The sequence below is a fragment of the Corvus moneduloides genome, chromosome 1 (assembly GCF_009650955.1).
Source record: "Corvus moneduloides isolate bCorMon1 chromosome 1, bCorMon1.pri, whole genome shotgun sequence".
In the NCBI taxonomy this organism is placed as follows: Eukaryota; Metazoa; Chordata; class Aves; order Passeriformes; family Corvidae; genus Corvus; species Corvus moneduloides.
Window position 1 is genome coordinate 142,488,444 of NC_045476.1, and position 12,331 is coordinate 142,500,774.

Sequence of the window (12,331 nt, forward strand, 5' to 3'; positions counted from 1 at the left end):
TCATTTTTAATATCTTAGTTGAGGACTTATACCCAAAGGTTAGTAAACTGATAGTCAGTTGGCATAGTTGGTTGAATTTTTTTGGGGTTGTTTTACTGTGTTAATTGTTTTCTAGAAGAGTATGCAACCCTTTGACTAAAAGCAACTCTGCCTTTCTTTCTCAGTCTCACAACAAAACTTTTCCATACAACTGTTAGTAAGTATTTAAAAATTTCATATTGCTTGCTTTTCTTTAAAGGGTCTTTAGGCCTTGTGTCCGGGTTTTGCCAGGAAGGAGATGGGTCCAGGTTTCTTGTAAAGGATGTGAAATTGATCTTCAAACACAGGAGGTTTTTTTGTTCTACATTGTTGTCCTGCTTGATTCATGCACATTCAATTTTTTTTAATTTTTAAAATACATACATAAAAATCTGCTTCTTAGTACAGGGCCGTGCCTCCTGTCCTCAGAGACAGAGGCCATGTTATTTCATTGTTTTGCCTCTTCTATTGTAGTATGTTTTGCATTTTCAAATGTAAATATGTCATTTGTCATCTGTGCCACATTGTGTACAATATTTCTTCCTACTTCCTTCTATTTGCTTCCATCCCAGCTGGACCCAGAAATCCTATTGTCTTCAGACTGATATCAGGAACTGCTTTGAAGGCTCGCATGCCCTACTGAGCTTGGTGATAAGGCAGTTTTTTGCTGAAGCTGAGTTGCTTACTGTCTCCATAAACATAATTATTTGTGAAGATTTGCTGTAGTCTTTGGTGTCTGAGAGGCAGCATGATGTCACTGTGATATACCCCATTTTTTTGGTGTTTCCTGTCACGCATCAGATACTCAACAGCAAAGTCGCTCTTTCTTGCAGGTTTTTTTTTGAGAGGGGTGGTTTACTTTTTGTCTGGGTGTTCTTTTGAGTTTTTTTAATGTATTAACTGTGACATCCAGCAAAGTGGATAATTCTCCAGCAGTGAATGTAATGATTAAGTCAAGAGGTAGGCAATCATGAGCAATCAGTTTCTGTATTAAGTTATCAAAATGTTTTAGTGCCAATTAAATTTTGGGACTCAAGGCATTCAGAGGGGTAGGTAGCTTAAGCAAGGATAAGTAATACCCATTAGTTACTTAGTCTTTATGAGAAAATGGGATTTCTTTTTTCTTTGAGTAGTGTTACTGTGATTTGCCTCAGGCTAAGTACTAAAGAAAAAATGCAGCAGAGACTTTATACAAGTGTATGATACTGTAAATAGAAGAAAGTATCCTGTGTAATCCATCAATTCCTATGTGCCATAGATGATCAGTGTTTTCAATGCACTTAAGTGTTGCTGCTGAGCTCCTCAGAGGCCTTTAATTTCCTACCCTGCTTTTCAATCAAACATGGAGTGTACATCTTGGAAAGTAATGAAGTAGAAGCTGCTATATCATCATTGCTGCAGTGACATTTAATGTTTCATGAAAAAATATGTTAGGAAGACTTTTAGGCTCTCCTACAACTATTTGGTTTTCATTCATACTATAGCAATTCCATATACTGCCTTCGTACTTGTAATGTACTACATACTGCTGAATGTATTTGTGGATTTCTTTGGATACTGAGACTTGTTACTTTTTTTATTTCCTTGGTTAAAAACTCAGTCTGTGTAAGACTGAAGAATGGCATTGTAAATTTTCTATTGATTCAATACCAAAGCAAGAGGTTTGAAGTCTGATGGTTTAGGTATTTTAAGTACTGTGGTTTTCGAAGGTGAGAACCTATTACAGCTGGTGGTGGGGTCCGTGGCTGTGACCCAGGAAGAGGTGACCGGTCCGGGGAGATGGTCCCGAAAGGAATCGCCTTCCCGGGGTCCGGTGTCTTCCTCTCAGCTGCTGGCAGAGGAGCCCTTGCAGAAGCCATCAGCTCTTTAGTGATATCAGCTCGTGATTCCAGCTCAGCTCTGCAGGGCAGCCTCTAGGCCAAACCAGACCGGAGAGAGAGAGGAGAGGACCCATATGGCTGGTTCCGCACGAAGGGAGCTTTATTGTGGGTCCCCTCCGGCGAAGGGAAGCCAGAGACGAGCTCTCCCCCCCTACAGAGGCGAACTGGTCTCCTTTTATAGGGATACAGGGGATCAGCAAGGGGACCAATGGATTACAGAGGGTCTGGGATAGACCAGTGGGTTACAGAATGATCTGCATAGGGTCTCCCAAAGGATTGTGGGTCTACTTTTCCTCACCATGACTCAAAGTCCTTTCCAGGGAGTCCTGCTGGGCGGTTGCGAAATCTCTTACCTCAGCAGACATCCCTCCAGGGCAGTGGCTGGGCATATCCCACAAGAACCTATTTTGTACATGCAAGGGGTATACACACCAACTATGTATACAAAGCTTACATGTGTAAACAGATGCTGAACTACAACATCTACCTGCCTGTGGGGACAAGCATACATTTTGTAAATGCAGACCTGGTGCTCACATTGCTGAACTGCACCCTAAAAATACTGGAAAGAGAAATATTGAAATGTCATCTTTTTGGAAGCTGACTTCTGTATACTAACACAACACCTTGGCCTTGAAAAAATGTTGTTTGACAACACCTTTAAATTATTTCCAATTAAGTCTTTTTACTTTAAATTTTTTGTGTTTTGTTGGGTTTTTTTGGTTGTTGTGTGGTGTTTGGTTTGGCGGGGGTTGGGAGGGTGTTGGTTTGGGGGTTTTTTTGTTGTTTGTTTTGGAGGTTTGTTTTCTTGGGTTGGTTTATTTTGTTTTTTTTGGGGGGGTTTGTTGGGGTTTTTTCTTTTTTTCACATTAAGAGAGAGGTGGCTAGGGAGAAGGGAAACTTAAGTAAACTATTCACATGCTGCTTGAAAAAAGGCATTTCGTCTCCTCTATCAGCAGTTCTGGCTGGAATTCACATGTGTTCTCACAAGTCCTCCACTGACTGACAACTGTATTTTCAGCCCATCACTTTGGATGTGAGCTTTGCACTGAAAGGCGTTGGAAAGGTGCTTTTGATCACTGCTGTAAAATTAGTGATCTGAGTTTTGTCAATTACTGTGCTGTTGCTGAATTCTGTATGTGTGTAACACCTATAATGACAAATCACTGAGCTGTTAAACATCAAGCATCCATGTGTGAGTTCTGCTGCTTGAACAGTGTTTTGTAGCAGTCGTGGATGCACTGTCCTGTTTTTAACTACTTGTTCTGTCACAGCCTCTTACTCCTACTTCCCTGCTTCTGATGTTCTTTTCTTTCTCTGCCCTCTAGTGATCTCCTGTGCTGCTATGGAGAGATCGGAATTGGCCCTCCAGAGGCTGTCCATCAATGTCAGTCATTGAAGGGAGGCTAATTCGAGGCAGCATGGTGTAAGCAGAGGGTAGTGGCAAGAACTTTAAGTAGTAGATTAAATAAAAAATGGGGAGTTTTAAAATACAGGTATACAATGAACCAGAGCTCATGTTGAATACTGAATTCCAGTATTAATGTTGCTGCGTAGATCATACACCACATCTAATTAAATGTTTGGAGCGTGGTTTTGACCAATACTTTTGTTACTCTTCTGTGAAGATCATCACTTGATGTTCCAGCTGTTAAAACTTCAATATTTTTACTTTGTTATCACAAGAGGACACAGATGTTACCACATATTTAATAATTTTTGAATAGAATTGCTCTGTATTGATTGCAAAGTATTGTATTTTGCAATAATTGAGTAAATCAACCCATGTCACCCAGTGTGTGTTTGTCTGTACCTGTAAGGCATAGGAAATGATGACATACTGCCTTTAGAAGCTGTTATGTTTTATTCTAAGTAAATGAATTTTGAAAAATGCAGTGGTTCCTGAGCAGCCTACAGTGCACTCTAAGGTTTTGCTCTAATTTATTATTTTGGAGCAGCAGATCTGATAATGTGAACAGTTGCATTATCGCTTCTGAAGTTTTTCTAGTGTACAAGATAAGTTCTTGTCTTAACTGCTCTTTTTGGATTTTATTTACTATTGGATGGGAGAGCTGAGTTGCAAGATGGTCTCATGACAGACCTTCAAAGAAGAAATGAGGCCTTCTCTACAAGGACTATAGGACAGGCTGTCGTCAAGTAAACAGCCAGTATAAAGGCGCCACTGGCACTCTTTGCTTTGGCTTCCACTGCTGACAGTTCCCACAACAGCAGTTTCCAGTTTTGTTATACCTAGAACCTCTTGTGAGGTGTTGATTGTTCTTCAGAGCCAGATGTAAGATGTACAGTTTGTAAAGCAGCATGGCTTTCCTTTTCTTCCTCAGTTCATTCTCTGTATAGACATTGAATAACATGACTTTCTGATTTGCTGGGAAGGGCTTTTCTTCAACATGACTTCTCTTTTAGAATACTGGTTTACAGAGAGGCCATAAATTCTGAGGTTGTAGTTAAGTTAGGAATAGCCTAACTTAAGGACTTAAGCTCGTTCACGGTCTAGGAAGAACAGGTAAAAGTCAAGTGTTCAGTTTGTAAACCTCTTCTGAAGGCTGGGAGACTACCTGATTAAAAAATTTATGAGAGTGACCTCTCTCAGAACACTGCTTACTACTTTGGGGAGGGAGGAGTGTTTATCTTTTCATTCTTCATTAAAGCATTAAAAATACTGGGAAAAAAAATTGGAACAGTGGAAGAAACTTTGTTTAAGAAGCAACACTTCAAAAATGTGCTCCTTTAGAAGCATGGAGCTCTACTACATTTGAAGGATCAATCTTTGTTTTATGTCTTCTTAGTTGTTGAGGGTGTAGCTTAATCAGCAGTGTCACATGGGCCTAGTGGCTTCATTTGTGCTCAGTCGCCCTCTGGCACAACTTGCACACTATTAAGCTCATATGATTCAGCACAGACTAGAAGCTGGAGCCAAAAGCTGGCATCATCATTGAAACAGGTGTTGGTGTGCCTACTTCGGTGTCTGAGTGCTCACATTCAGCTACATCCTGTTAACATAGGCATGGGCCTAAGCACTACTCTCCTGGGCCGCCTGTTCCCTCTGGTATATGCTGGAGCACTCTAAGGAACACACAGGTTTAACCAGAGGTTTCTGAGCTGATTTTAGTTCTTGTGTGCTCAAAACACCTCCTGCAGTACTCTGGCTCCCTTTGTCTGCAAGTGTGTCCTTCCTTCTTATCCACACCACAGTTTTGTTCTCTGGAGCCATGGCAGGCCCTGGTCCTAATTCAGCAACTTAAGGTAGTTCCCTAAAGGTGCAGTTTCTCAGTTGAGTGGAAATGTGTTTTGGACAAACACCTTGCTCACATTACTCACTTTGCTTTAGCTTTAGTGTGTCTTGTCAGGAACTGGGCACATGCATATTACTGAAAGAAAGTAGGACTAGAAAAGCATAAGCTCTTCATACAGTGGCCTGAAAAGTACAAAGACAACCAGACTCCTGGCTTATGCCCAGCAGGGTACGTGGTCTGTTATCTTTATGCCTGCTCACTCATCTGTCAGTGCTATGGCTGCAGGTGCACCTCAGGTGCCTTCCCCTGTGCTGGTTTCATTTGTATGAGCCCCCCCAGAAGCCAGCTGGTAATCAGGCTCTGCTACTTCCAGCTTTTTTTGGACTAAGTGATACACCTTTCAGACTTGTCAGCACAGCTTACCATTGACAGTGTGAAGATAGTGAGTAGGCTTTCAGGCTTGCTCGCAGTTGTATTGTACCAATGAAGCCAGTAACCTCCCTGTACATGAGAGCTGTATGCATAAAGCATCAGGTTAGCTCTAGGAACCTGGTTTGGGCCTGGAGAAAGTACTTTTGTTTGTTTTGTTTGTTTCTGGAGGATTGCTTTTGGCAATATGCTATCCATCTGAAGAACATCACAAAGAGTAGATCCTGCACGAGTCTTCTGTTGTATGTTTGTCACCCCAGTGTTCACTTTGGACAGCTGCTCAAAATTTATCAAGTTCCTTCATACTCTGAGTCCAGGTCATGATTATCTCAAAGGACTTTGGAAATTTGGGGTATTAATTTTTATTTCCAGCTCCTTCCTGTGTCTTTAATTTGAACTGTATCTTCTGTTTCCATCATTTCTCAGTGAAAGACAAGAATTGGTCTCTCATGCTTGGATTTTGTTTCTCTCACAAAAGAGCAGCCTTGCCCTCAACAGTCTAAATTATATTATGGTAAGACCAAATGAGTTTTTACTTCAATGTGGGAAAAAAAAAGCAAGTGTGGGAAAGAATGTAAATTATAAACATTGAATTCCTATAATCAGCAACAATGTAAGTGCCAGACTATACTAAGGATACACATGGGTTCAATTTTCATCGTTTTTGAGGATCTCAGTTTTCAGATGATCATGAAATAACTGGATTGCTTATTTAATGTTTTTAGAGTAGGGGAATTTACAGCAGCAGCATTCCTATGGCTGTGATCCAAAGTATGTTCTGCAACTGCTGTGCCCTCCCGTTCAGTATTTTAGTGGTTCTTGCTCAAAAAAACATGCATAAAATACTTGTGTGTGTTTGTATATGTACATATAAATCTACAGATGAACTTCCTCATCAAAATGCTCAGAGCCTGGTTCAGTACAGTCTCTGTGACAATGACTACAGTATGCCTGAACATTTGGAAGCATCCAAGTCTTGTCTGTACCCCGGGAAGGTCCAGGAGGAGTAGGCATTAATCTCATTTGCAGCCCCTAGGTGATGCTGTAACACTGACACACAGAGAATGTGAGCTGGATTTTCAAATGTTGCTTCTAAATTTGGGCTACTGGCTTTAGCCACCCTGGCTCGGTTTTAAAGATTTCATCACTCCCGTTGACTTTAATTACAAGTGCCATGCGCACAGTCCTGCAAAGTGCCAGTGTTGTCAAACTTGCTACAGAATAACCAAAGCAAAATAAAATCAAATTAGTAGCTTTGAGAAGACTTTTAATTAAAGTGTTAAAGATAGCTCTAGTCTTTGGAGAGCAAGAGCAATAGACTTCTGTTCTGGTTTCCACCATACACAGACTACCAATTTCTTGTCTGAGTACCTTCCCGATTTGAAGGGAGCACTACTTTCTCCAGAGGATCTTTGGGATGAAGTTCTGGGCAGGGTTCTTCTGGCTTTCCTCCTGTTTCCACTGGCCTTTGTGTAGGGCATTGGCTGGGATAGGATGACTGCTGTTTGAAAAGGTGGTTTGGTTTTTGCTCCCAGGAACTTGGCTGAACCCAGGGCATGCTCTCCAGTGCTACCCATTCCCTTGAGTTTGTGTCTGTAGCCATGAAGTTGTGAGTTTATCTCCTTTCAGATGAGCCTGTCCCTCATCCCCACCAATCTCTTTGGGACAAGGAAGCCACTGGGTGCAGATTGTTACTGCTTCATGTATTTATGTGGCTCAGAGTTTTGGATGGCTCAGAGTATATATCAGCAAGTATTCAGAACTTCATACCATCTGCAAAGAATTCCCATTTTTCCATTAACTGCCATTTTTTCTAAAGATTTGGAAAATCCTTCTGGTCTCAAACCTCAACAAGGCACCCAACTTGTACCAATTACTACGACTTCTATCTGTTAATGTTAAGATGGCTATTGGGGGGGAAAATCATTTAACTTTTATATGGTCAGCTGGAAGACGAAATCGCAGTCCTCATTCCTTGCAGCAGGAAACAGTGTCCTTATTCTTCTCAGTCTGGTTCTGCATAGGGGGCAGCCACTAATACAAGTAAACCTGTATTGGTTTTGTTGTAGCCTGACTCCAGTACGTAATGGAGAGGAAAAAGAATGCAGTGACAAATATTGCTAAGAGATATGTATTTCCATTAATCAAATAAATAACCTGGAAGAAAACCAAGACCTTTTATTACATTAGCTGAGACATTTAGCGTTGCATTTTTTCTTATTTATGTGCTGTAAGGGCTGTAGGTGATGCAAAATGATGCTTATAACTTTTTAAATATTATTATTTCTGCCCTTTTGCTGACTTTGCCATATTTGGCTCCCAAATCCACATCTATGCATTCCATGTGCCCACACTTAAAATGCATCTGGAATACTGGGACAGAAGTTGGGTGTGGAGAAACCAGATAGAGCTGAATTGCAGTTTCCTGGTGACATGTTCTCTAAACATCCCAAAATATTTCTCAGGGTGAAATGTTCCACTTGGTGACTTCAGGTTTCAGCAGTACACGCTGTTCATTCAGCTCCAGTGCTTCTCACGGGATGGTAACATGATTACCAGTAATGATCTTTCATGCTGTAGAGTTTTTTTTCTCATACCAGTTCCATGTTGAAGAAATTTCTTTGAAACAATGCATAGGACATTGCAAACCTGATGGGGGGAGTGGCCAGTAAGTTCACATTAAAGAACAGAAATGGGGACAAAGGGTAAGTCACTTGTCTGCATTTCCCCAGGAAGCTGAAGACAAAGAGAAGAGTAAAATCCCAGACCTTTGGGTTCCATGCTGTTACCTGAAAATTACCATGGGACTTCCTGAAAAAAGGGCTTCTGTAGTAAATCCAAGAATGTTATCCATGTCTCTTAGTCCTTAAAAATGAAAATACAATGCAAGATGGAATAGGAGCAAGGTGAAACCCCCTCCATTCTTGTATTGTGATCTTCATTTCATTTTGTTTCACTGGCTTACTTTGCTTTACCTGCCTTTTCCAGTGAGCTTTCATGACCAATACCTTGGCTGTTGATGTAAAATTAGGGTTTGCAAAAGGTGGATCAACACACATAGGACAAAGTAGGTCTTGCATACAAACTGGGAGAACTCATTGAGAATAGTCCTGTGGAGGAGGACTTAGGGGTTCTGGTGGATTAAAAACTGGACATGACCCAGCAGTGTGTGCTTGCAGCCCAGAAAGCCAGTTGTGTCCTGGGCTGCATCCAAAGCAGTGTGGCCAGCAGGGCAAGGGAGGGGATTCTGCCCATCTAGTCTGCTCTGGTGAGACCCCACCTGGAGTGCGGTGTACAGTTCTTGGTTGGACATCTCCAGAGAAACCTGTTTGCTGTGGGTTTTTTGCCCAGGCATGCAATGCCTTCCTGCATGAAGAAACTGTAATTTGTAAAAGTGGATGGTTTGGTAAAGCCCTACCACTGACACCAGGACTATAAGGCCCTCTTGGTTTTGGTTTTGCATTTATTGTAATTGCTGAGTGGACTGATCCTCTTTGCATCAGGGTGTTTTCACTGTTTTGTTATAGCAAGAATTAAAGAGATGATGACCCAAGTGTCTTTGTACCAGGTTAAAAATTTCAATTTCTTCTTTTTAAATACTGTTCTTGAACCTGTTCAGACCCTGGTGTTTGTTTCCACCAGCCATGCTCTTCTGCCTTGACACATCAGAGATCTTTCATTAAGGACTAATTACTTTTTGATTGATAAGAGGATAACAGCCATTTTAAAATGAAAAGAAAAAGGAACTAAAATAAAGCATTGGTTTCTGAGCTGGGTTCCTGGCTCATCTCTGTCATTCCACCTAATGTGGTCCCACAAGTCTTCAGCTTTCAGTGGGTGATAGATGTGTCCTGGCAGTCAGCCTCTCCCAGCATCAGGATGGGATGCTTGGATTCATCTCCACTTAAGACAATTGACAGAAGAGCCTTAATTAGGTGCAGAATCCCCATAGCCTTCCTTGCCAGTCAAGAATATTCCATAGGCACCTTCAAAGAGCAAGGGAGGTTGTAGATGATTTAATCATCCTCTGGAGTTGTAGGTGGCCTCCGAAGGAGCCTCCACTGCTGAGAGCAGACATGCAGCTATACCAACCTTCACACTGCATCACCTCCTGCAAGCACCCAAATTACCAGGGATGAGTCCAGGCACGTGCTCCCTTTGCTCCATTGATTTGAGGCATCCATCTTTTTTGCCCATTGGTCCTCACAGCATGATGCTGTTTTCCAAATGCAGGAATAATGTACTTCAGCAATGGATAATTCCACCTGATGAGATGGGAATTACGTGCCGCCCCTCTTCCCAATGGTGCTGATACTCTGAGCCCATTACAGCATAAAAAGGAAACTAAGGGTTCCATGCTGGCATGACATTCACCTGCTTTCTTACAGGACCTGCTAAATTTGAGGCTGGATTCCTACTAGTGTGATAAGTAATATTCAGCATGGCAAAATATAAGAAACAAACATTTCTTTCTTTCTGCTTTCAACTCTCCCAAGCTGTAACTCATCTTCTCCAGCTTCCTTCAGCTGTTAGAAGAGGGTTAAACAACCTCACTAGGAAGCACAGAACTTTATCATAGCTAAAGAGGATTAATGCATGCATAATCCCCTTACAAAGCCACTTGCCTTCCAACTCCAGTGTGTAAAAATAAAAAAGGATTGGATCAATGTTATTTTTCTTATATCTAATTCCAGAACAATAGAGCACATTAAGTAATTAAAATGTTCACCTGTAAGGCGCTTAAAAGCAAGGCTGCTGGCAGATGTATAATTAGCTCCAGTTAGCTGCTTGCTTGTTTGCTTCCATTAATTTACCCGGAGTGGGTTCTTTGGGCTTGGAACTTTATTTAGAAAGCTAAAAAATTTATTTAGAAAAATATTTATTATTGCATGAAGTAGTGCAGTGGATAGGCAGGGACAAAAGACCAAAAACCAGAAATTAGATAATTTACTGAGCCAACACACATGCTAATATAGGATATTTCAGGTCCTCCTTTTTATGCCATCTTCAGTTTCTGGTAATTTATCTTTTGTCAGAACTACAGTTCTTAATAGGTTGGGTAAAGTCACCCCAAACATTACTAATTTTCTTGTGTTGTCTTTCTTCTGCAGAGGACCCAGTCTGTTCTGTCTGTCTCTGCACATGACATACAAAACAGTGGGCTTTCAACTTTCTTAAAAGGAAGGATGACTTAGAAAGGGGCAGAGCTGTGCATTCCCAGACCATGAAAGCCTTCTGAAAGCAAGGAAAATATCAGGACTACTATCTGTAACATTTTCATGGATGCATGTGAAGGGGTGAAGAGCAGGATTTTTGCCTGGTTTCCCATGCCACCTCTGCCAGACCCCTGACTGCCCAAAAGCCAGGGGCTGTGGGTTGACAGACAACAGCAGGACGGACAGACAGACACCTGAGTGGATGGAAAGGGAGAGGAGAGAATGGCAGGCTGCAGTTAACAGCTCCCTTGCCATGAGCATCACTGCCCATGGGTCAGGATGAGTCATTTTGCATGGTTTTTATAGTGTTTGAGAAAATCTGGCAGCACCGGGAAAACAAACCTTGGGAATGATTTGCATTTATTTATTGTTTGTCTGTGTGAAGGGGTGACTCTGCAGAAGAGCCCACAAAGAGTGTGATCTGGGTAAGACATATGGGAAGCTGGAAGATAATGACTGACACCAGGGAGGAGGGGGAAATATTATTATACTGATGTTGTGTGAGCACCGTAGAGGAAGTCAGTCTTTAAAGTGTGAAACCTCCAGCACTGAAAAAGATAAGCAGAGCCTGCAGAAATCAATTTGTGGGATCTGTTTCTCTTGCTGAGCTGCCTTTGAAGACTGGGGGGCTGTTTTGCTTTCAGTACCCCCAGGGAAGTTTGGGAAGTTTTCCCTCCTTTCTAGTCTTGCCATTGATCTGAGCTACACTCCCAGATCTGTAGGTGTCTGTACTCCTGTGGCAGCCCATGATAAAGCCAGTGGTTTTTTGAACAATGAAAATGATTGTACCTCACCTCCCTGTAGGTCTTGAGTTCAATGGCCACAGGAGACTGAGCCTGTCAGCAAATGAGCCCTTCATGGCTTCTGCTTTCTTAGTGAAGTGTTGGTTTCATGGCTCCTGACAAGTGCATCTCGATATAAAAATCATGTGTGCAAGTTCACTGTTCCCCCTCCCTTTTTCTTTTTCTTGTGAAAAACTGTTCTTTGCTTTCCTGTATTTCCTCTCTTGTGTAGGGATCAAGGACTAAATCAGTGCCTGCCAGCTCCCCTGCTGAGTCCAGGGCTCCACCTTCCCTCTAGGGACTGCATGTACTTTAATGGTTGATGTTCAAGTGGCCTTGGACAGACTAAAACTCTGGAGAAGCTCCTCCATCACAAAATCATAGAATATTCTGAGTTGGAAGTGACCCACAAGGATCATCAGGTCCAACTCTTAGGTGAATCACAGCCTTTCCAGCGGTCAGCAAGCTGGAACCAGATGTGGACAGCTGCTGATCTAGGACAAGGCCACCAACGCTGGGGGACTTGTACCAAAGGTGGATCCATCCATCCATCCATCCATCCATCCATGTGCATTCTGAGGCCAAGTTACTCGGGTCACCTATTTACACGCACAGCTTACTAGCTTTGATTCAAAGAATGAACTAGAAGATGTACTGTCCTGAAGACGTTCTCTTTCAAACCTGTTTCTCCCTGCGGGGTGGCAGGGGAAGTTGCTTAATGCAAGGTTGTCATCTGGTGCCTGTGACACTTG